At 39.7% G+C, this 24,723-nt stretch overlaps 1 long non-coding RNA gene across 1 annotated transcript; it reads right to left on the bottom strand.

Moving 5' to 3' along the window:
- Positions 1 to 5,573: 5,573 nt before the first annotated feature.
- On the bottom strand, positions 5,574 to 23,401 carry LOC149869029 (uncharacterized). The gene is made up of 3 exons (XR_016441054.1): positions 23,317 to 23,401; positions 8,102 to 8,167; positions 5,574 to 8,004 (listed from the first exon to the last, which is right to left on the bottom strand). It is a non-coding gene; the product is annotated as an uncharacterized LOC149869029 (long non-coding RNA).
- Positions 23,402 to 24,723: the final 1,322 nt, after the last annotated feature.

The following is a 24,723-nucleotide window of genomic DNA, read 5'->3' as shown; positions in this document are numbered from 1 at the left end:
ACTTGAGGAAGGGAATTTTGGGCCTGAAGCTTGTCTAAAAACTCTCTGAACCATACACTTGTAATTTACCTTGAACATTAATGACAAAATCCTCAATTCTAATTCTTTCCTATAAAAGTTATCTTCTGTTTTCTCATTACTGTTAAAGATAGTATTAATGTGCTTTCTTATTACAGTTTCTCATTGCTTCAACAGTTTCTTAGTAACTGTTTAAAGTAGCGAATACCTTAAACATTCCTGATCAGACTATGAATGGTATATGAGAATGAGGCGGGGAGCCCACAGAAGAAATCCTTTTGTCAGTAGAATTATTGCATAAAACTACATTTGAGATCCTCCAGAGAAACACAACACCAGTAATAGGCTGTCTCCTTTTTCTATGGGGCTTATAGATTACTTAACTCTTTTCCCTGACTATTGCTATTACAAACAGCCATTAGATCTAAAAATTGTAATTTGGCCACTTACCAATGCAACCAGGACAGTTTTGGTACCAAACTCATTAACCAGGCTGACAAAGGATCAGATAAATCTGGAGTATCTATCTACTCAATTATTTGTGTTTAGTTTGATTAGGAATGGAAAATATCACTTAATTCTATTTCCATTTTTTGAATGACAGATAATGGCCTTCTTAACTGGCAGCTTGCCCCATACTCCCTTAAGAGAGGCATTAAGAGTCTCCATCAATAATGGAACTAGTTTTTCCTCTCTGGCCTTCTCTAGAACTGACTTAATGATTAATAACAGGTTGTGACAGAAATAACCACCATATTTCTGATAGTTAACAACAGAGGTTTAAAGGTGGCCTTGTATCTGTCCCATTTTGCTAGTACTAAGCTGCCAAAATAAACCTGTACTAATTTGGATTGTATCTGGACAGTAGCATTATGTTTTCTTACAACAAGAAGAAATGTGTGTCAGCCACTGCACTAAGTCAAGTTATGTTCACTGGCATATTTACTACTTCAGTTATATTTATTTTTTATTCCAAATACAGAATTTAGTTTTTATTACTTTTGTCATGTGTAATACTAACAGTATTCATAGTGTAAAATCTCAAATATATTTGAAAAGCTCTGCCTACCTATCCTGTATTTCTACGGAAGCTACAGCTAGTCATAGACAGGATCAGGAAAGCATTTACTTGCAAAGAATTTTTCTGAAGTATGCACCCCTTAATCTTATTTTTAGAGAATTAATTTCCCATAAACTATATTTCTGGAATTTAATATATATATGTATTTTACCACGAATGCAAAAATGTTTAAGGCCCTAGTGACTTCTCTTATTAACACATCATATCTTTGCTCCAAGCCTTCTTCAAAAGTTTCACATCACACTAGAAAGGTTCCTCTAAAAGGAACACATTGCTAAGTTGAACTGTCTTAATCTCTCATCACTGAGTAGATTTAGCCCTTCAGTAATATCTACATAAAGAAGCACCACCTATTATGTTGTTTAGACACTACATTTTTTGACATTTTTCCAATTAATGGAAAGATAGATTGTACCATGTTAAACCAGAGGAACTGCACATTCTACAATTGTAGCATTATAAATCACATATGCTCTTGGAGATCAAACAGATTTTTAAAAACAAAATGTAAAACTAAACTTCCTTTTGTATCATTTTGATAATACTGGTATATGGAGAAATATACAGGAAGCATAGCCATATGAGAATGCAAATACAATGATATAATTTTCTTTCTTTCTTGTAGCTCTATTCATAAATAAGCATGGGAATTAGTTATACAAGGGTAATCTTTAAGCCCTGTATATAAATTAAAATTTTAATAGTTCTGAATTCACCAGTCTAAAGAATTGCAGTTTTGCCCAACATATTAGAAATAGATGCCACAACATCAGTTTTGTTCAAGTTCGAACTATAAAGTTTCTTCAGCCAAGTGTATTTTAAAAATATTTTGGTAAATCTGCTAGTCACAGTAATAAGGTATAATACAGTGCTCAGAAGCAGAATATAAGCATTCACTGCTTGTAAAGTAATTTCTGTTCTAATGGTCTCAGTGAAATTCAGTAGTTTCTTGCAAGTTTGGATGTTAACATTTTAATGCTGACCAACATACAGGGTTTCAATTATTTTTTAGCATTAACTTACTTATTTTACTAGGAACTAAACAATATTAATAAATATTTTAAAACCTAGACAATGGCAACAAAACTATAACATCAAATAATGGGACCTTTTGTCAAAGTTACAGGCAATTCCTACTGTATGTGGTTGTGTTTATTCACAACCTCATTGGCAAAGGATTTCAGATAACACTCTACAGGCTAAAGCAGCTGCTGTCATTATCTTTGATTCAAATTCTTCAGCCAAGTCATCATGAATTTCTGAAACCATTTACTAATGCTACATAGACTAGGATCAATTTATCAATTATATTTCTTTCTTAAAACCAAGTTCAAAAGACTGCAGATACAGGGTTGCTGGGCAACTAGTAACTATTTTACTTCTTAATATTGCCACAAGCACTAAAGCTCAGCTATGTTTTTCTAAAAGCCCCTTCTGAGCCAGCACATCACTTAGGTCACTATTTTCCCATCTGCTCACTGCCCTATGATTGCATGTACATGAAGCTATCAAGAGATGTTCATTAGTCAACTGAGATTCTACAGGAACTTTGAAGAACTGCAGTGGCATTTGCAGCCCCTATCTGCAACAACTATTCTCAAAGCACAGTATCCCCTCCCTACTGCTTTTTATACCACTGCTTTTGTTTCTATAAGTTAGCTTATAGAAAAGCCTTTTCTTATGTCCACTCTTCTTGTTTCATCTTAGGCCTCTTTCAAAGCCCAATAAAGTCCATGGAAAGCCTTTCATTGATTTCAGAGGGCTCTGGATCATGCCCTTAACCAAAAGAATCAGACAGGCATCCTCCTATGTACTGTATTCCCCAACACTACAGATATTCCAATCTTACTATAGTGCTCTACAGTGGCAATTTATTTCTGCATTTCTGTTTTAATTAAGGACTATCTAAATAAGACATTAACAATGTTGTAAGATGGAATCTCATCATAGAAGAGACTCTGAATTGGTCATGGATTTATTAACCACACCATGTCTTTTGTGTGCTGTTGTTGGGATTTTTAATAGGATTTATTCCAGTTCAGCATTTCACAACATGTAATTCTGGTCTTTATTATTGTAAATAATACCTATTGAAACATAGGGACGTAAGAGTACGAAAGATGCTATAGGTAATCAAGTCCAGTTGCATGCCATCACAGATAAATTTTGAGGTAGAGACTGGGACAGGAAAAAACATGAGAGAAAAATTAGTAAGAGAAGTAGGGAAGAAATTATTATGGGAGAGAAAGTGAAGAAAGAGGTTAATAATAAAGGGAAAGGAGATCATGGAATAGAACAAAGATGAGTAGAAGGACAAATAGATATGTATAGTGACAGATGCATTGTTTGTCCCTTGAATCTATAGCTAGCTAAAGTGCTACATCAAAGTTGGTCAGTCTGCTTTCCTGAAAACTGAAGTCTGCTCTTCTGAAAATCTGGGGGGGAAAATCTGTTCAGGCTGCCACAAAATAAAAAAGTTTTCAATACTTGGAGCACACTGAAAAGAAAAAAAGTCAGTTTAGCTTAAAGACAGTATTTTAACAAAATTAATCACTCTGTTTTTGAGTTGTTATACATTTTTAAATAAAATTGAGGCAACAACTCATATGTAGTTAAACTGAAGCATTTTGAAAATATTAAAATATTAAATAAAAAAGTTTCAATTATTTTGGATTTTTCTGAAAATTGATCTGGATGTGTAATTATTCTGGTCAACCAGAAAATTTTTTTAAAACAAAAATATTTGAAGACAAAAAATTTCCCCTTGGTCTAAAGCAAGTTGATATCTTTTAATTAAACATACGTCTATTTAGCATCTATGAGCAAAGCAGTACAAAAGAACAACAGCTGAAATTTACAATTACTGAAATTTAATAAAACTTGATTTTCTTAATCAACTGCTGTCCCTTGTACTTTCTAAAATGGTCTGAGTCAAAAGTCTCAGAAACCAAGCGGTAACAGATTTTGAGCTAGGTACCACCAAAAAATCATTTCATCATGCCTAGCTCAGGATAATCCACAACATTATTTTGTGTCTCAATTATGACAACAAATGGCACTCTCCAGTAAGATGTATCCCAATGTAGGAATCAAACTTCCTGAGTAGATATTCCATGTCTAGTGAAGAGACATGTATAACACCATATACTGAGTTCCAAAATGAATTGCAAGCACTAAAATACTTCAGTTCACCAAAAGTTTCATACTCTGGATGAAGACACTTAATTTCTGAAAAATCCCATAGACTTATATTGAAGATCCTTATAGCTAATCACAAGGCTCCCCTATATATGTTTCCACTTAATCAAGAAAGATATATGGCTCTGTACCTATTGTACACTAATATTTACCATGAGCAAATTAAAATGATGCTTCATGCATGTGCGCTGTTTCTCTGTCTGAGGATCCTGACAGACGTTACACTTAAGACATGATTAACTGGGTAATCACATCTCAAGTAGTGATCCAGCCACATGTTCATTTAATTAATGGCATAATAAAACAGGAAATAAGCCACAAAGTTATGACACAAAATGTTCCTATAATGTCTTTAATTGAATGTGTTGTCAGCACTCATGGTTCCAGAGCACACTGCAGCCCTTCAGGACTCCCTCCTTTGCATTTCAGAGGCTAGGAGTGCTGGTCAGCTGATTGAGGCTCCCAGCTACAAGAGCACAGGGATGCCAAGCTTCCTACCTCCCAGTACAGAGGAAGCCCAGGATCATAATCCCAGGTTCCCCCTGCACAGGCAATATGGCACCATAGTATCTGATGCAGATCCCACAATTGTGCCTCCTGTCACGCACTTGTGGCATATTAGAGACACCAAGTATGTGGGGGCCCAAGAGCACAAGCCCCCCTCAGAAGAGAGTTGTCACCTGAAATGTGTAAAACTTTCCATGTCCATTATCTTATAAAAAATTGGTGCACATGGATCCCATGATCTCCTTAATATAATATCTGTCAGTGACCTTACACACAAAGAGCTGGCACTCACAAATAAAACAATTATATTTTCCTATCAGAAAAGATTAGTCATTTCACTCACAAATATTGGTAATGTAATGTCTATTTCTTTACCTACCCAGACGAGAACACCCCACCCTCCACTGACAAAATACTTGCAAGAATCAGAAGAGAATTTGGAAATCTGAGCTTTCAACAAAATCTGTACTAAAACAGGCACAAGACTGAAAAACATACACTGCTTGCATCACCGAACACCAAAATACATGTATTTTTTCTTTTTCTGGGGTAATTTCTAGCCATAAGGCAGTCATTTAGAGAAACCGTATCCCTAGCTCCTTGAGGCTAAACATCTTTCCACTGTAGGAGATGCTATCTAATTACACCAGCATATAAGCAGCCCTCTCAAATTGAATTTCCTTGTGACAATAACATGTGATGACATTTAGCCATGTTTATTCCTTTAGCATTTCTTAGAATTGCAAGTACAGTGAAACGTGTACAAGAAGCAACCTTTACTATGCAAAATTCTGGCTGCAGCCTGCCAGAAAGGAAAACTGTTCAGGCTTTAAGTCAACCCCCGCTACCCTTTTCTTGTATTTGGGTGGAGTTACAGGGAAAGAAAGGGTCCCCAACCTTTATGCTCTATGGGCTCCATCCACAGGTTCAGAAAAACAGAAAGATGGCTAACAGCTACCTTCCCATGGCCTGTACATGTTCTATCAATCATAAACTCAGGATATGCAGTATTAGAATCAATGGGGCCAAATCCCTGAAAAAATAAACACTCCTAGTCTCTTTGTCTATCAACCTTTGCAAGTAGTCCCCCAGTATTACACATAATACCCCAAATTTCCCAATCAAATCCCCTTAAAGAAGCTCATCAGGGGAGAAATCATCAAAGGAAAAAAAAATCTCTGAAAGATCATCAAGGAAAAATCTCTAGAAACAGCTTACTTCATAGGAAGTGCTACTTAAGTGGCTTTATATTACCAGACAGGCAAGGTTCTGTGGATAGATGTGATACCTTTTACTAGACCAACTGAGTAGTTGGAAAAAAGTTTTTGTAAGCTTTCAGGCAAAATCAGCCTTCTTCAGGCCTAGGAAGACTCTGCTGCTGTTATGAGATCTCCAAGGAATGAAAGAAGCTAAAAGTGTGACAGGAGGTCAGTGAGAATGTAAATAGGTGGAAATTAGAAAAACAAAAAGAGCAGGGAAGGGAGAGGAGAAAGTGGGGTCAGGGGGGTGGGCAAAGCTGAGTAAGGGACATTTTACAGAGGTAAATTTTCAAGGCAGAAAAGAGGCTGTCTGTGATAAAGGAAACAGCTGGAAATTAGGAAGACAAAGGGCAGAAAAGGAGGGCAGAGCAGGAAGGAGGGGAAAGAAAAGTGTAAGAGGTCAGATTGGGCAGGTACCTGGTGAGTCAGATGTCAGGCAGGTTGTAATGTGTCATAAATCCAATGTCTCTATTGGGTCCACGGGTTTTTGTATTCTGTAGACTTATAAAAGTAAAGTTTGTAGTCTTGTCTACAAAAGGTGTTTTGTAAGTTCCCTTTGAGAATTAGAACTGAGAAATCAGAGAGGGAGTGATTGTTTTGTGAGAACTGTGCCCCCACTGGTAATTGGGAATTCATGTTTTGATAAATTTTTGGTGACCACTCAGCTGGTGCTCAGCTGTTGTTTGGTTTCTCCTACATATTTTCCATCAGGGCATTTGGTTCACTGGAGGGAATATTATTCTATTCAGTGTGAACTCAGTGGTATCGGGGAGTTTGGCTATAACTTACAGCTTTATAACACAGTGGTCTCTCCAAAATGGTATTGGAGATACCTCAATTAGTCTCTCTTTCAAGTAAAAGGGAAATAGTGAATATCATATAACTTTGGGAGGCATTGGCAAACATTGACATTAATTACCACTACTGCTTTATTACTTGTCCTTGATTATTACTTATCTTCAATTACAGAGGAAACTTGTGTAGGTTAGTTATTCCAGTTAAAGTGCTTTACAGAGAACTTTACTTCAGAGGACAAGGCAACCTTTTTATCGGACCCTTGAAAACAGCTGAGGATCTGTATATACTGCAGCCTACAGAATCGAGATACACAAACTAGCTTTATATGAGCTATGGTGGATACTTGTGGCTGCACAGACCACAGCACAGAATATTTAACCTGCTTCCCAGCAGCATAAATTAGGCTGTTGAGAGTTTTGTGTTGCCAATCCTAGACTGTTACCATTAATATCACTTTGTACACCACTGCTTTCTCTGAATTAGGTGCACATATAAAAACCAACAAAAATTGCAGTGCTACGTTAGTCTTTCTTTGATAAGTTTCTGACTAAATAGTACATTCATAGAAGGAAGAACGAGAAGAGCAAAACAACCATGGGAGATCTTTCAGGACTCAGAGGCAGTACCTGCTACACCCCTTCTATTCTGTAGCCTCTTTGATTTCCTCAACTATTGTCACTGTAACTGTTTAGCTCAGACAAAATATCATTTCAATATTGTGTTCAGGAAATGCTGTGTCTTCTATTCATCTCCAAGAACATTTGTGTGGCAGATGGTGCAGGTGACCGGCATATAGATGTTGAATTAATGTAAGATGAGATTTCTGCTAATTCATGTTTCACCAACTGGCAACACTGCAAGGTAAAAGTGACTGAAAATAGAAATTGCTGTGCCCAGATTTTGAGAAGCTTATTTTAGAAAGTTAATCTGAAGAATAGCCACTGTCTCCATCCACTTCCATTCCCACCCCCACCCTGCAAACTACCCCGCTTTCAAAATTTCTTCTTATGCTTTTCATCTTGCCAGTGTCTTTGATTATTCAGAGAGGAAAGCATTGATGTGGGTGATATCTCTTATTCAGTCAACCACATGGTTGGGATGAAGTTAGACCAGTGTTCAAATTCAAGGCACTCTTCATCAGGACTGAAGAAAGAAATTTGTACAACAATGGTTAAACACATCGGGTAGAGCTTTGAAGCTAGAGAATGAGAAATTGACGGGGGTAGCGGAAAACAATTACCATAAGAAAAGAGCCTTGATTCATGGGAGATAATGACATATCAAAAGGGAGGAAGGCCAGCATTACCTGCAAAGTAAAGGAAAAATGTCAGGAATTCAGTAGGCTATGTACACCATAAAGTCAGCATCAGTGCTCAGTCCTTGGTTCTTACAGTTCAGCCACCTTGTGAATTTCCCCCACCCCCCAAATTCATCTTGTAAAGGTGCAAGGATAGTGAGGTCCTAAATGGATAAGCTTTTTTGTGAGAAATGTACTTCCATTGGTGCTTGTGTGTCTCTATCTATGTTGTTTTCTGTGAGAGTTCATTCTGGTGTGTAGTTGCTGTTTAGTTTCACCCAGGTACTGACCATGAAAGCATGTGGTGCATTGGGTCAAATATATCACATTTTGGGAAAGATGTTTGTAGGATCCATGGATTCTGATGGGTTTGTTGTGGGGGAGGTTGATTTTTGTAGCAATAGAGTTGTGTTGACAGGGTTTGCATCTATTGTTAAGGCAAGGCTGCAACCCATTTAATGTCTGTTGAACAGCAGGGAGTTTGCTTCTGAAGATGAAGTGGGAAAGGTTAGGGTTTTGTTTGAAAACCAGAAGCAGAGAGGCTAGGAATATTTCTCTCAAGGTCTGATTTTTCTAGAGTTTAGACTGTAATTATTTCATGGTTCTTCTGATCAGTTCCAGTGTGGGATGGGAAAGGACCACCAAGGGAGGCAGGGGGAGGAGGGCATTCCTTTCATTTTGTAGTAAGTTAACGTTGGGTATTTGGGTGGCTGTTTCAAAGATACCGTCTGTTCCCTTACTGAAGTGTCCTTGTAGTAGAAAAGCAGGTTTCAGACTGATCAGATGCCCTAGGTACTCTCCTCAGAGCAGATGCAGCGGTAGTTGAGGGCCTGACTATAGATTACAGCTTGCTTGGTGGTCTGAGATTCTTCAGGACCTTATTATGGTGGTCCATTATTATTGTGGTAATACTTGATTGTTCAGACATTTGAGAATAAGATCACAAACTTTTTCTTTCCATTAGATACAAAGCTCAAGTACTTAGTCATTTTTTCTTCTCAGCTCATCTGATAGTTAGGCTCCCTGTAATTTCTGATTGAAAACTCCATTTTAAGGGGAAAATGAGAAATCCAAATGGAAGGAAATATAGTTCTCCTTTGACATCTCTGGCCCTCTTTCCAGGATCCAAATACTCCTCTCTCATGACAGAATGAAGTGTAGTACTTTCTTAAACCCTCAGTGCCAACCCTAAACTAAAGACTCTTAATAAGAAAGTAGATCAACTCCCTGAAGTAGATGGTCTCTTTTTTTTCCCAGTCCAAACAGTCCTTTTCCTCTTTCCATTATAATTTTATTCCTCATATCTGGGTTCACTACTATTTATAAATGGCTGGTATCAATACTTGTTGATGTTTCTTGGGCTGCACAACAGGAGCACCGAGCTGTGCTCACTTTTGTTGGGTCACCACGACTGCTGCACTTTTATATATAAATCACCCTTTGTAGCCCACAGACAAGCAACAGTGAACTGCCATTCAAACAGAGGTAAACATTTATTTCTCAAAACAAAGCAAATGAATAAAAACAGATATATTGTGAGCATGAAACCCAGACCATCATCTCTTTTGTTTTTTTCCTTTATTTTTGCATGATGTTCAGCCAATGTTTTTCTATAGATCTCTGATTATTGGTGCAATGTACAAGATGTGCGAGTTACAAAGCATACTAAAGTTCCTTCTAAAATGTGAAAAACTGAATGGAACTGATCAAAGCTATCATGGAATTTTTAAAGTTTATGTTAAGAAAAAAATCATCTGGCATGGTTTAGAAATAGAAAATCTTGTCTAGAGCAAAAGGATAGCATTAGATCTGCTTTATCCCTATTTTTCTGTTATTCTGGATCTAAACGTTAGGCCTTTGGCACATGCTTATTTAATGATGTGATGGGCTCTGATCCTTGATCCCAACAATTGCATCTCCTGCCATGACACACATGGCACCATTGTGGAATCAGGGATCAGAGCCTAATCATGTCATTACTACTTGCCAGTGTAAAGTGAACCTAGGATCATAATCCTGAACTCCCCCTGCATGGACACATTGAAGGAGTGCCTGTAGGCCCAGTCTGGCTGAAAATCAGCTGATTGAGGGAGGAACCCTGTTAGTTTGAAGTCAGTCAGTAGGCAGGAGAGATATGTACCTTTTTATTCATTATCTACACACACCCACACATGTAGATACACATATATACATATCTCAAAAGCTTTTGTGAACTCTAGTTCAAGTCATCAGATACAAAAGGACATGCAGAAAGCAGAGTATAATGAAAAAAAAAAAGAATACAAAAGACAAGGGCAGGGGGAAAGAGAGATAGACTATCTTTGTGGTTCTTTGCTACAAAGCTGGCTTTAACATGTGGCCAGGTTACTATATATGGTGCAATTAACACCTTAATTACTTCTTAAGTGTAACATGTGTCAGGGACCTTATAGACCCTTTCCAAATAAGATCTTGAAAATACAACCTCTACTCTCCATCTAAGTTAATAATCTTGTCCAGGTTTTCATTATCACATATTTCATGTACTATAGCATCCTTTATCATAGCCCAGACAAACTCACTATTGCTCTACTCATTCCATTCAAAACACTTTTGGAAAGAACATTGTCTTTGTCCATGGCTTTGACCCTGTTGCCCATCTTTGAATCCTGCCATTGGCTCCACATTCAAAAGCTGAAGGTATTTATCTTGCTTTTCACAGTTACCTTTCTCTAATCCTCATCTCATCCACGGTTACTATGTTACCTCTAATCTGGTCACCATAGTATCTTCCATTGTCCACTTGTTAAATTTTCAGAAGGAACATTGCTTCAAAAGAAATATATGGTCCATACCAGTGGTCTCCAAATTTTTGATCGTGCACCCCTATCAGTAAAAAATTTTTGAGCACGCACCTCCAATATATGTATATTTATATAAATATAAATAGAAGAAGTTCTAATATTTTCTTCCCGCACCCCAATGGATTGTCTTGCATACCCCCTGGTGTGCACGCACCCCACTTTGGAGACTGCTGGTCTATACACTTAGGAAGGATTCCCTACAAACTTGCACAACATTAATGTTTTAACTTGCTCTCCAGGAATACTCAATACCTTCATTTCATCACAATGCCTTTAAAAAGTTAACAATTAAGTTACTGCTATAACCACACTGCCTATCCTATCATATCCATCACACTGATATTATCTTAATATTTCCTTGCATTCCCCTGGCTGATAATCTTTTGTTCAAATTATAAGTGTTTTGGTCAGGGGGTTTTTTGTATTTGTTCCCGGCCTTTTATGTACTCCTAGATGCTAAAATAATGAAAATTGGACTAATTAAAAGAAAAAAAGTCATCCAGGCATTATTGTTATTTGGTGGAAAGATTTTAACTTCATCATAGATATTCTTTGTCAACATAAAAAAGCATAAGCATCTTGATGGAGCTCAATTAGAGAGCAATAAAATATATGGATCCTTAAGGTGGCTGAACTACATCTATTGACTCATTATTGCCAAAAAAAGAAGAGTATTTGCCCAGAGCAGACTGAGAATATTGAGAAGAGTTAGTCTAAGTTGATTAATTCTTTCCCTGTCCCACTGTGTCGTAAGAGAAGGGCAAGCAGTGCTTAAAGTCATCCATCCATGTGATTCCATTGTTAAGCAGCACTAAGGCCTATTGGATGCTCTAGCTACTGGAGGTAGTAAAATTTTGCATAATTTTCCAGACTCTCCAGTATTGAAGAGAAAAATGTTAGCTATGTGAAAAAACCAGATAGTTCTGGTCTATTCAGAAAATAGAGAAACTTTTAAAAGTCTTCTAGACAGGGATTTTGCTAGAAGGATAACTTATTAGACATTGTAAGTTGTCTTTATCCTTTAGGGAATATATAGTATAGAACTGTAAAAATAAAATATGACTAGTATACACCAGAAGGAATAATTCCCAAAATTTAAAATATAAAAATACTTTACTCATTCGTTGCCTTGAACACTTAAGCAGCTGATCCTAAAATAAAATAAAAATAAAAATCTGGCTTGTTTAGCAAACATTGGAGGAAAAGAAAAAAAAGAAAGGGGGGGTGGGAAGCTTCAGGAAACACAATTGTACTTAATAATCTGGCTACTCTATATCAGCAAGAGGAAGCTGCCTGTGTTCTGCCCAAGGATCCATAATGCTTACATTCACATACTTGTTTTTCTGCTCAGTGAGAGTTTAACCTTAGCTCCCCCAAGAGAGAAAACATTTGCCACTGAAAGATTATTCACATTATGCCAAATGACAGTAATCAAGTAATTTATTAGCACAAGATTTTAACTGGTCCTTAGAACAATAGCCTTAAAGAGGCAATTAATTTTCAAGTCATGCTGTGTATATTAATAGTAATTGCAACAGGAAAAAAGTCCAATGTAATTGGTGCAATTTGGTCGATTGGGTAAACAACATGTGCAATACAAACTAACTTGATTTATTGGTTATCTAACCTTAAAGTTATCTAACCTAAAGTGTAGGCCATAGCAAGGAATTCTTGCCTCAGGAATAGAAAAGTTACTCAGTTATTAGTAATATAAAAGTCCTGAAACAAATTCTTCTCCCAAGTGAGCTGGCATCAGCCCGGGGTTAATGGGTCAAACTGTAGAACTGTCTTCTCATTTCACATCACTTTGTTCCCCACTTTGTACACCTCTGCCAAAGAGGCCAATATTGCCTGTCAGTGCACTTCAATAAACACTCTAGCTCATGCTGCAGTAGGTGGAGCACAATTCTGTACACCTATTTCACTGAACTCTCCTGAGACACAAGAAGAACAATACGTATTTCATGGACCCCAAATGAGCTTAAAGTATGAGCTAGGCATTGAAGCCTTTTTTTGATTAATGGATTTTTTCCTTTGGTGAATGGGGGTTTGGACCAGATAACGCAGGAGGTTCTTTAAAAAAAAAAACAAAAAAAACCCTTATGATTCTGTGACAGACAGCCCCAAAAAATAAAAATAAAAAAATCAAATCTAGTTAAATTGAACTGGATTTTCAGGTTTTTCAGGCAAAAGAAAGGAAAAAAAAATCATAACAGACAACTCAAAGCATTTCTATCAACTTGAAATGAAACACTGACCTTCTTTTCTAGGTTATTTAGCTATTTTATTTCAGTTTATTCTTTGAATTTTGGTCAATTTAAAAATGAAATCAGTATTTCAAAAAGAGAACTGAAGTTTTATTTTAAAATTTTCAAATTTTTTTTCAAAATTCTCCCTTTCTTCATTCAAACCTAGTCCCAAAATTGATCTATATTCTGTCCTCTTGAAATTCTATCCTTTTAGAAGAATTACTATTCATTGAAAACTTTTTGTGTAGCTCCATACAAAGTTGCCAAGAAAGAAGCCAGAAGCAGACCTTCAGACAACTGATGAAATACAACATCAGGGACAAAAAGTGATTAAAGGCCCAGGAAGCCTGACTGATGAAGAAAAGGTAAAACAAAAACAAAAAAGGCTTATTTAGTCAGGAGAAAAGAGAAGTCTGGGGGGTGAAGGGTGCGGGCTGATAACAACCATACATCAATTATCTGAATGGTGGCTGTAGGGAACAGGACTGGGAGAAATGACCTCAAACTGTAGCGGAAGAAATTTAGGTTGGAGATCAGAAGAAGTTCGGGAACTTTTACATGTGTCCCTTGAAACATAAAGTGCCACACCTTATAATGAGCAACCCCCAACACACTTACAGGCACCAAAATGACTAGCACCACAAATGAAAGGGACCTGGGGGTAATAATAGACCACAGTATGAATATGAGCTGGCAGTGTGATGCTGTAGCCAGTAGGGCAAATAATACTCTGGCATGCATCTGAGTACTGTGTCTAATTCTAGGTGCCATACTTCAAAAGGACTTGGACAAGCTTGAGAGAGTCCAAAGAAAAGCAACCCATATAATCAGAGTCTTAAAAGGCAAGCCATATGAGGAAAGGCTGAGGGACCTGGGTCTCTTCAGCCTGAGGAAGGGAAGACTGAGAGGGGACCTGGTAGCAGCTTACTGCTACACTAGGGGAGTACATCAAGGACTTGGCAAGCAACTGTTCACCAGGGCACCCAAGTGGAAAATCAGGAGTAACTCCTGGAAGATGTATTCAGGCTCAAAAACTTCTTCCCAGTTAGGGTGTTCAGACTGCGGAATAAGCTCCCTCCAGAGGTGGTACAATTGCCTACCCTGGAAGTCTTCAAGAGGAGACTGGACAGTTACCTTGCTCTGTTTACCTGACCCCCAGTTATCTTTCCTGCTTGCTGCAGGGAGCTGGGCCTGATCTTCCGAGGTCCCTTCTGGCCTTACAATCTATGAAGCTGATACATGAGATGCAAGAAGCTGCAAGAGGCTGCTGCTCAGCAACTGCCATGTTCCAGCAGACTCAATTAATTGATTAGCTGAGTTTGCTATGATGTGCAATTCCAGCATGTTGGAGCAGCCTCCACACTTGTGTATAGGCACCCTTTCTGACCATGAGGGTAATCAAGCATTGGAACAAGCTACCTAGAGAAGTTCTGGAATCTCCATCTTTGTAAATCTTGAAAAGCAGGTTAGACCAGGGGTGGGCAAAATGGTGGATCCGGCTGGCAGCCAGACTCCATTTCCCAGCAGCCCCTGCCCACACGTTCTGGGTAGGGATGTGCAGGCTGCAGACCATGGCTCTGCCCCAGCTCCTTGCAACAGTGACAGTGTAGTCCCAAGCTGGGGCAGAGCTGCAATCCGCTGCCTATGCGCCCCTGCTCAGAGCGTACGGGCTGCAGATCATGGCTCTGCCCTGGCCCTGAACAAAGATGCCCTGCTTGCAAGATCGCAACAGCTCCAGAGTAGCCCCATGTTCTGCAGCGTGTCCTGCCAGCGCATCCGGGGTCAATCTTTATGGCAACCCCAGCCTTGCAGCAGTTATGGCTCTGGTCTCCATGGAGACTGCCCCAGCCATGCTGGCAGGGGCTGCTGGGAAACGGAGTCCACTGCCAGTCAGATCCAGCCCACAGGCCAGACTTTGTCCGCCCCTGGATTAGACATACACCTGGGATGGTTAGCCAGGGTTGATCCTACCTTGAGGGCTGTTATAGCCCTATTGTCCTATGATCCACAAAAACTGCATACTGGGTGCATCTATACATGTGCTTTACTGCAGTTGACTAATTAGATCTGCTATAAAGCATCATCATCTACATGTGCTGGTATTAGGGTGCAATAAATTAACTAACACCACCATAATATAGTATTGATGGGGACAGTACTATCTTACAGCAGACTACTTAAACTCTGCCAAAACACATGCAGATGGTGGCAGAGGCTGGCTGGGGCACAAGGGTGTTAAAGTATTGGGGCTGCCTGCCACCTAGCCCCATACTTTAGCACCTTCATACCCCAGGCAGCTCTTCTATGCCAAACACTGCCACCCTCCTCGAGCCTGCTGCCAGTCCAGGGCTACTCTTTGCGTCAAATGGCTGCTGTCTCGGGCAGATTTGCAGGCACTACACACAGGAGCATTGTGCCATAGTTTATTTCTTCACATTAATTGAGCATGTAGATGCATTAATTAAGTTTAGGTGCAGGGTGAATGAGCGTTTCAAGGATCTGAGTTTTTAAGTCCTTTTGTTAATTTTGTCCTAAATTTTCTTATGTTTATTTGAAAATCCTAGCCTTAATTTTAATGGATTTTGAAATCTGTAACAATTTTCCCCTGCTAATTATTGCAGTCAAGTTAAACATTTTTTTTTGCTAATTCAATAAATAATATTTGTGAGAAATCATACTGCTTCTTCAGCCTCTCTTAACAGTACCCATTTCTAGTGCCACCACTGTTCAAAATGCTTCAAGAACAAGTTTATTGATCTCATATATGAAACTGTTCTTATTTTGCAATGAATACCACCAGCTACATGCTGAATCTTCAGAGCATGCCTTAATTGTGAGCTTTTATTCTTTCCACATAAGCAAAAGGGATTGTTAGATTTGCATTAATCATTTTTCAAATCTTTTGGAGAGACAGAATTCCCATATGGTACTTATTAAATGAACAACTAAAATTAACACATCCATAACAGGAATTCAGCCTCCCTTTTGCCAAGGAAGGTTTTATGTACTTTGATCCAACAAAACCCATTATTTAAATTTCCATGTACACCAAGTTTTACACCTTGGCACAGATCTCATTTCCAACAACATACATTTCTCTGCATCTATTTACAGGAAAATACAATTTCCAGTTAAACAAACTTGTCACAGCTGCTATTGGCTCACAGGCTTTCTGACTCATCTGCTGTTCATTGGCTAATGTGGTCCAAGATGAGTCTATTTGCTTTACTGGTAGCAAAGCCCCAAGTAAATCCAGTTTTTAAATGGATTCTCCGCTAGTAAGTGAAGTGAGCTGGCAGGCATCTCCTGCACTTTGTTCCCCTAGTGCCCCAATCAGCCCCTATAAGCATCTGCACATGCATTTGGGTGGAGTAAGGTATTCTTCCATGAGACCATATTCAAATACAGAGCCGAGGGCAATATACACAACTGAAATTAAGTACACATCAATCTGATTCTGCCCCACATTATTTCAACAAGTAAAAATAACTAAACTGAGATGAAGGTTTATAACGAAAGAGAAATGGTTAGCACCTAACATCCTGGTTATAGTCTTTGCTTCCATTTCCATCTCTTAGATCAATTCTTGTCCAACTTAAGTGACTGGGAAGCCAGAAAAACTTGGCATGAGTGTGGAGTGTACACTAGTCCTTGTAGACATTTTAGAAATTCTTCTTCCATTTCTCCATATACTAAAAGTATTCAAAAACACTTGGCAGTCAAGGCACAGGAGAACTTAAGAAAAAAGTTTACTGCTGAAGGTAATAAACTTTTTCTTGCTAAGGTCATAAATTGTCTGACAGTCTGTAAGAACTTATGGACAGTTGTTACTGAATGTTCCACTGAAAAAGGGCAACAAATTCTCTATTTAATTGTTTATGGAATGAAATGAAACTACTTGTACAAGTAATAAACATATCATCTGCAATACTGTCATGAGTGATGGGAGACCAGGGCAATAGCCCTGGGTACCCACTTGTAAGGGTGCATAAGTGGCAGCCAGCACCACTGACTGTTTAGCTGCTGCTGCCAAAGTCAGCCCAGCCCCTGCAGACATCCTGACTTATGCCTTGATCATTTGGTTTGAGTAAACGTCTGTATTTACTAGGGTTTTACCAAATATTTACTTTAATAAGGATTTGGCTGAATTCTGACCCAAGCATTATGAATATTATATTTTTTTTTTTTATTACAACTTCAAAGCAGGAGTTGCTAACAAGGCATGAGCATTCTTCTAATTGTATCTGCATCATAGCCGACAACTGATTCTCTCCCTCCTCCGCATGTTCTGGTGATTATTTAACATAGGCTTTGAAGGAGAGGTTGCACAAATATCCTGCTCCATTTTTTACCCTCCCAATAGCACCAGTTTATTCATCTTTTCTTAGAGTGGTTAGCTGACATCAGGTCCTCTCCCTGACATTTCCATCCCTCTCATTTACACAATAACAGTTCCCCGTATCCCAGATGCCTGGTTGACTGCAGCCTTAAGCTGTACCTATTGCCTGCAGAAATGCTACATGCCTCAATCTTTAATCTTGCCATTCCCATTTTCAAACTAAAATGAATATGATTAGGCTAATTAAGCTTGCTTTAATTATACATTCTGACCAAAATTTCTCTACGGCTGTGTTGATGAAACAGCTGTGCTATAATTTTCATTGATGGATTCTACTTTGGAAGCATCAGTAAGGCTGTATATTATGGATTTTGCTCTTGCATGTTTATATATTGTAACTGTTCTAACAGATACCTACAGAATAAATTCCAAGGCCTAGTAGGGTGGGGGGCAGGAGAGGAGGGGGAGGGGGAAGGAAAGTAGAGAATTTTTTTCCTAGATATGCCCTTTCTACTCCATAGTCCTTCTTTATTTGACACTTACGGCTTTTGAGCATTCCAGATGCTGAGAAAATGGGCAAGACTCCTTTCTGGTTGGGACTGGGCATCCCTTGCCCAACCATCTCACACCCTGAAGGCCTATCTAACACAAGTTCATCAGGATTGATCCAGTAGTATGATGCACAGATCCCATTTCTAGTATCTGAACTCTCACTCCCTTCTAATGTTCCACAGGCAAAGGTTGGCAATACAGATCCATGCTGCCTAAAGGTCAGCACTACTAGAAAAGGCTTGTTGCACTAAGCAACTGCACATTCCTTGTTTTGGCAGTTCTTGCTTTGATTTGAAATCCAAACCCTTCTCCTTCTGACTGGGGTAACACCTCCTGCTCCTTAGATAATGGGTGTGGGGCAGAGCCATATCAAGCAACTGTACAATCCATGGCATCTTCAAATTGACTGAGGCAGCTTGATAGATCAAAAGGATTGTCTATTTAGGTCTTCATTTAACTTCAGGGACCCCACTTTATGAAGATAGCAACACTACCCAAGTCTTGTGTTGGAAAGCACTTCAGCGAGATGTACCATTCCCCCCTCATATGGTCAAAACCTGTGTAACTGGCTTAGGGCTGTAGTCAGAACTTACTGGGGTGTGACTAATACCACACTAAACCAGTTTTACTCAGTGCCTGTAAGAGAAATGTTTGGGCCTAGTACATCCAGGTGCATGTATGTGTGGAAGGGCATATCTCCCATTTGGGGAAAATTAAATGGAGAAATTCTATTTGAATTCTGAGCCAAATTCATGTTTTGAAATAAATTGCTAGAGATCATATTTCCACTTCATTTATACATTTGAATGTAACATTCTCATAATTTGAGGGTCAGTCCCAAGCAGGGCACCAGCCCCAGGCACCAGCTTAGAGGTCTCTGCACAAAAATAGCAACCACTGCCACTGCTGGCCTGACTACCACCACCCCTTGCTCTGTGAGCTTCTGCTGCCTAAGGTGCAAAACTGCTCAATTATACCTCTAGTTCAAAGCAAGATATTGGTACAATGCAGACTTTGCACATCCCACAGCAGGAGAACCAGGCCCCAGGGGCCACATTTTCAAGATCTTCCCTAAAGGTGCTTTTGTGTGTCCAATTCAAAGTTTGCATACAAAACTAAGAAATGTTAATGTACAGTGTATGGGTAACTTGTACTGAAGAAATTGAAATAGTTTCCTCTAAAGATCTGGCTGCAATCAGAGTTAAGTCTGGGCATATGGCCCCTCAGAATCAGATCCCACATTTCTAACACTATGTGAGTGTATTTACATAGACACTTTACTACACAGTAGTGTAGTTTACTATGCAGTAAGTATGTGTGTTTACATGTGCACACACTTGCTGTGTAGTAAACCTCACTAATCATGAGTAAATTTGCTACCTGCAAATGCAAGTAGCAAATTTACTTGCTATTACTTACTGGTCCCGGTCAGCCGGCCACCAGGGGTGGGAAATTACTCCCTGCCCTCAGGAGCTGTCTACTGCTGGGGTGGGGAGTATGTCCCCCTGCCTTGACAGCAGAGAGCTTCAAGTCCCCCACTCTGAGATCATGATCAGGAAATGAGGGGTGGGAGATTCTTAACTTTCAGCCCCAGCTTCGTCACTGCAAACAGGGAGTAGGGTGCTGGGAGATCCTTATCTCACCATGCCAGCTGCATGGCAGAGGGGGAAATGCTGAGTGATTCTTCTTTCCCAGCCTAAGCTCCATGGTTGTGGGGCTTAGGAAGAGAGATCCTTATTGCAGAGTGCAGGGGAACAGGCTCTCCAGCCCACACCTTGCATTGGTGGAGCAGGGGCTGGGAACTGTCCCAGTCAAGGGCAGATCCCAGCCCCATGCCCTGGTTGGATGATTGAGGCACATGGCTTGGAAAAAGCTGCAAGGGTGGGGTAGTTCCCAGTCCCCTTTCCTGGTCCTCTGGTGGGACAGCTAACAGCAAGCTAGTTACTAGCTACCCCACCAGTGGATCAGGGTTGGGACCTGCCTCTCCCCTGCAGCTCTTCCCAAGTCCTGTGCTCCCCATTAGGAAACTCAGGCCAGGAGCTCCCTGTTGCTGACGCAGGGAGACATTGCTTCTGAACTGGCAGCAAGCAGCTCCCCAAAGGCAGGGTGCAATGTCCCAGCTTCAGAAAGGGGACAGCTGTCTCCTGGCCCAGTGGTCCCTGCCAGCCCCTAGGCTAGCACCCGGGGGAGCCTAGAGCTCCCCTTGGTAGCAGTAGAGGCTTATTACAGGACCCTACAAAGTGGGAGCAATTTGCTGCCAGTAGCATCAAATCTGATCCCGCTTCCCTCCAGGCCTTGACTACTTCACAGTCCAATGGCTTGGGAACTGGCATCAAGGTTGGACCCAGAGAGTAGTAGTTGATGGAACTGAATCAACACGACATTCAGTGATTAGTGGTGTCTCCCAAGACTCCATTCTCAGACCTGTAGTCTTTAATGTCTTCATAAATTATCTGGACACTGGTGTCAAAAGTGGACTGGCCAAGTTATCTGATGATACTGAACTCTGGGGAAGAATGTCCACACTTGAGGATAGGTTGGCCTGGAGTGTCAGCCTTGATAGGCTTGCAAGGTGGACGGATGAAAACCTGATTGCATTCAATACAGAGAAATGCAAGGTGCTCCACATCGGGGGGTGGAGGGTGGGAAAGGAGGTAACCCGTATCACACTTATAGGCTCAGCAGTACTACACTTGCTAGTACCATGACTGAAAGAGACTTGGGGGTCATGACTGACCACAGGATTAACATGTACCACCAATGGGATACCACAGCTGGCAAAGCAAATAAAACTCCGGTTTGCATCTACCAATGCATCTTGAGCAAGACCCGGGATATCATCCTCCTCCTGTACTCAGCTTTGGTGAGGATGCAGTTGGAGTATTGTATTCAGTTCTGGGCTTCACAATTTAGGAAGGATGTAGAGAGGCTTGAAAGAGTCCAGAGGAGAGCCACACACATGATCAGAGGGCAAGAGAACAGGTCTTATAAAGAGAGGCTGCGAGCCATGGGACTCTTCAGCCTGGAGAAGCACAGACTCAGGGGTGACTTGGTGGCAGCCTATAAAATACATCAGGGGTGTGCATCAGGATCTGGGGGAATGCCTGTTTACCAGAGCACCCCAGGGGATGGCAAGGTCCAACAGTCACAAACTCCTGCAAGACTGTTTTAGGTTGGACATAAGGAAAAACTGCTTTACTATCCGAGCCCCCAAGGCCTGGAACAGACTGCCCCAAAGGTGGTGCAAGCACCTACTCTGGACACTTTTAAGAAAGATTTGGGTGCCTAACTTGCTGGGACCCTTTGACCCTAGCTGACTTCCTGCCCCTTGGGCAGGGGCCTGGACCAGATGATCTTATGAGGTCCCTTCTAGTGCTAATGTCTATGAAATCTGTGTAGATTCCTGCCCCAAAGCGTTTACTCACTGATAGTGTACTCATAAGTAAACTGCTCCTACATCTAATGTACATGTAGACACACTCAGTGTTTACAGAGCTTTAGAGGAAACAGAAGGCCCAAGTACTGTCTTCAGGAAAATAATTAGAAGGATCAAAACACATCTGAATGCATTATGCAAAATGTTTTTATACAAGAATATAATCCTGTTGTGCGTTCTGCAAAACAGACTTCAAGTAGCTTTCCTGTTACCTTGCTAAATGGATTAGTTATAATTATTCATTATCCAAAAATGAATAAATTGTTTTCCATTCTTCAGACTGTCTGGTGATCAAGAGAAAATGCCTATCAGAGATTTTAGGGGAGACCTGCAGGTGAAGGTAAGCACTGTTTAGATTTTAATAGCAGCAAAGTAGACTATAGAAGGAAATTCCATATTTCTTATAAATTAAAAGGACACAATTGGACTTGACTGTGAGAAAAGAAGAAAGATTATTTTCATATATTCATACGGTTAGACTGCCTTGTGGGGCTTGAATGATGCAGACCAACACAGACCCAGAGAGATATGCCAGAGAGACCTAGAGAGAATATTCTATACATACATTATATCATCTTCAGGGGTATTTCATTTATCTAGGTGTACTGGCCAACACAGAGAATGATGTCACTATGAATCCACATTCTCCCAACTCTCACCCACTCCTAAAGAACAATTAAGGAATTCTCTTAAGATATGAACATCATACAATTCTGTGCTGTGTAGAGATACCCATGTTGTTACCAAATAAGGCAGAATACCTAGAACAGCATAGCCCAGTACTTATGGGTCCCAGAACCAGCAAGTTATACAGCAGTGTCAGGTATCAGGTCTGCAATGTAGCTTAGCCTCAGTAAAGAAGATTACTCAGTACCTGATAAATTCTAGACATTATCTAGAATAGATTTCTAGATAGGACATTAAATTTGTCCTATTAAATTTAGGACTAGGGATTAAATTTGTTTGTTGAAATAAAAGAGTAAAAATATATAGCACACAGTATTTGACAAACCTTTAGCATAAATGGAAAAATGTCCCTCTGCAACATTCTTGGTAATAACATTATCACAATGGAAAAAGAAAACCAGATAAAAAGGAGATTGAGATATCTATCCTTTAAAATGTATTGAAGGATCCTTCTCTAAAATTTTCAGAGGTGTGAAATAATTAGGGTGAAATTTCCAGAGTGATTTTGGTTACTGAAAAGATAGGATGGATAATGAAAACTATACTGATGACTTTTGGGTCTGATAACACATAGGCTAAGGAAGAAATCTGTTCACATTCAAAGCATGTAAAGAGTTCCCATTAATGTCACATACAAGATCAAAAACTATATCCCTGATATAGCTGGTCATCCAAATTCAAATGAACTGTCCATCAAGTAGCATAATAATAGAATAAAGAGAGAGAAAAATTCTTAGGATTAACTTTATAGCCACCGGTACAAGAAGTACAACTTCAGAAGTATCCAGGCACCCTTTGCACACATACATAAAACACTTCCTTACCTCTATCTCTGCAGTGCTCCCACTATTTATCTGCTGCTTAAAAATTAAAAAGGGTCAAAGGATGAGTACATGTACAAAGGCTGAAAGGAAGATTTGCCAAATTCTACCCCACGTCCAAACTATGGGCTCAGACCTGCTTCAGACAATGAGGCTTTTATACAATCCAAAGGCAAAGCTATGTAAAGGTAGGGAATTCAGTAGTGCAGGATTGTCCAGCTTGCTACTCACAAGGGGTTAAATTGCAGCTTCTGAGCTCTAACCTGGACCTCATTCCCCACATTGCTGTGGCTGCTGTTGCAGCTGGGGTCTGTTTGCTCCCATTTCCTCCTCTGGCTGCTGCTTCCTGCCTTTATTTCCAGGGGGGCAGGACAGTATGGTATAGCTCAGGGAGCTGAAAATTAAATCTGGGCTGCAAAGGGGTGGTGGGTGGGGGGAGCTACTCGCTGCACAGGGGATCTGTATCAGGGTACTGCCAGTACAGCCTCCACAACTGTAGTTGCTAATTCTGTTAGGTTTATGTGAACTCCAAATTTTATTACTTTTTTTTTTCCCCCAGAGCACAGTGAGTTTCTCCATACTCGTTAGAGTCATTAGACTCCAGCATGCAGATTTAAAGTGGTTTCTCATAAAAAAAAGTTCACAAATTTAAATTAGAAATTCACAGTTTAACAAGAGAAAACCCCTAGCCTCACCCAGTCAACAAAAAATTCTCTGATTTGGCAAATAATACTTCGGGGGGTGTGGGGGGAGAATAAAATTTTGAAACAATACAAGGGTGGAGGAGAAAATTGCACATCTACAATCAAAAGAAATTAAAAGATTTACTATAGTTCTAATTTTAAAACACAAGATTTGTCAATGCAAAACATTTTGGCATGTGAAGCAACATTAGGTTAAATCCAGACACTAAATTGAAAAATCCTAAACGTTCCAACTTCAAAGGCAATACCTCACCAGGTAATTAGATGAAAGCAGTTTGAAAGCCGAAGGATGTATCCTAGAAGTGATATGTCCTGAATAATAATTTTTCTGTAGATATGGCAGTATGTGTATTTTTATTTGAAATTACATTAACTTTTTTCCCCCTCTTATACACAGCTATAAAAATGAACTGCGAGACAAGGGCAAATGTTGTAAATTGGATAATCTAGCTACAATAAGTTGAAGACAAGATGACCTTTTGAGGATTCATCAGTGATTTGCATAGAGTAATCTACAAACTTTATGTGTTTAAACTCCACTCTCTCCTTTTTCTAGATTTGCTAAGTTAAAGATGTCAAGTTGTCCTCACCAATGTACTTAAAATGGAGAGGTCAACCAGTACAATCAGGACTGGCACATTTTCCATGAACACTATGTAAAGACTTCAAAATCCTTCCTTTAGGGCATACAACGGGTATATTGACTCTTCCATGGCAAACACATTAAGCTACAGGTTGTACTTCAAAGAGTGAAAAATCTTCACTCATAGTGTTAAACTCCTACGGGTCAGGAGGCTGTCTGGCAAAAATATCACGTGAGTCCCTCTGCCCAGGACAAAGCCTCCTGCAGAGATAAGTAGTAGGACCACCTGCATAGTCTGACCCTGGTCTATGCCACTTCTTTTGCCACTTTCTTCTGCTTAACTCTACCCTA

Source organism: Crocodylus siamensis, chromosome 3 (assembly GCF_052110815.1).
Source record: "Crocodylus siamensis isolate JL-2025a chromosome 3, ASM5211081v1, whole genome shotgun sequence".
NCBI classification, from domain to species: Eukaryota; Metazoa; Chordata; order Crocodylia; family Crocodylidae; genus Crocodylus; species Crocodylus siamensis.
The sequence above is the reverse complement of the archived record's forward strand: the minus strand, read 5'-3'. Positions and strand labels throughout refer to the sequence as shown.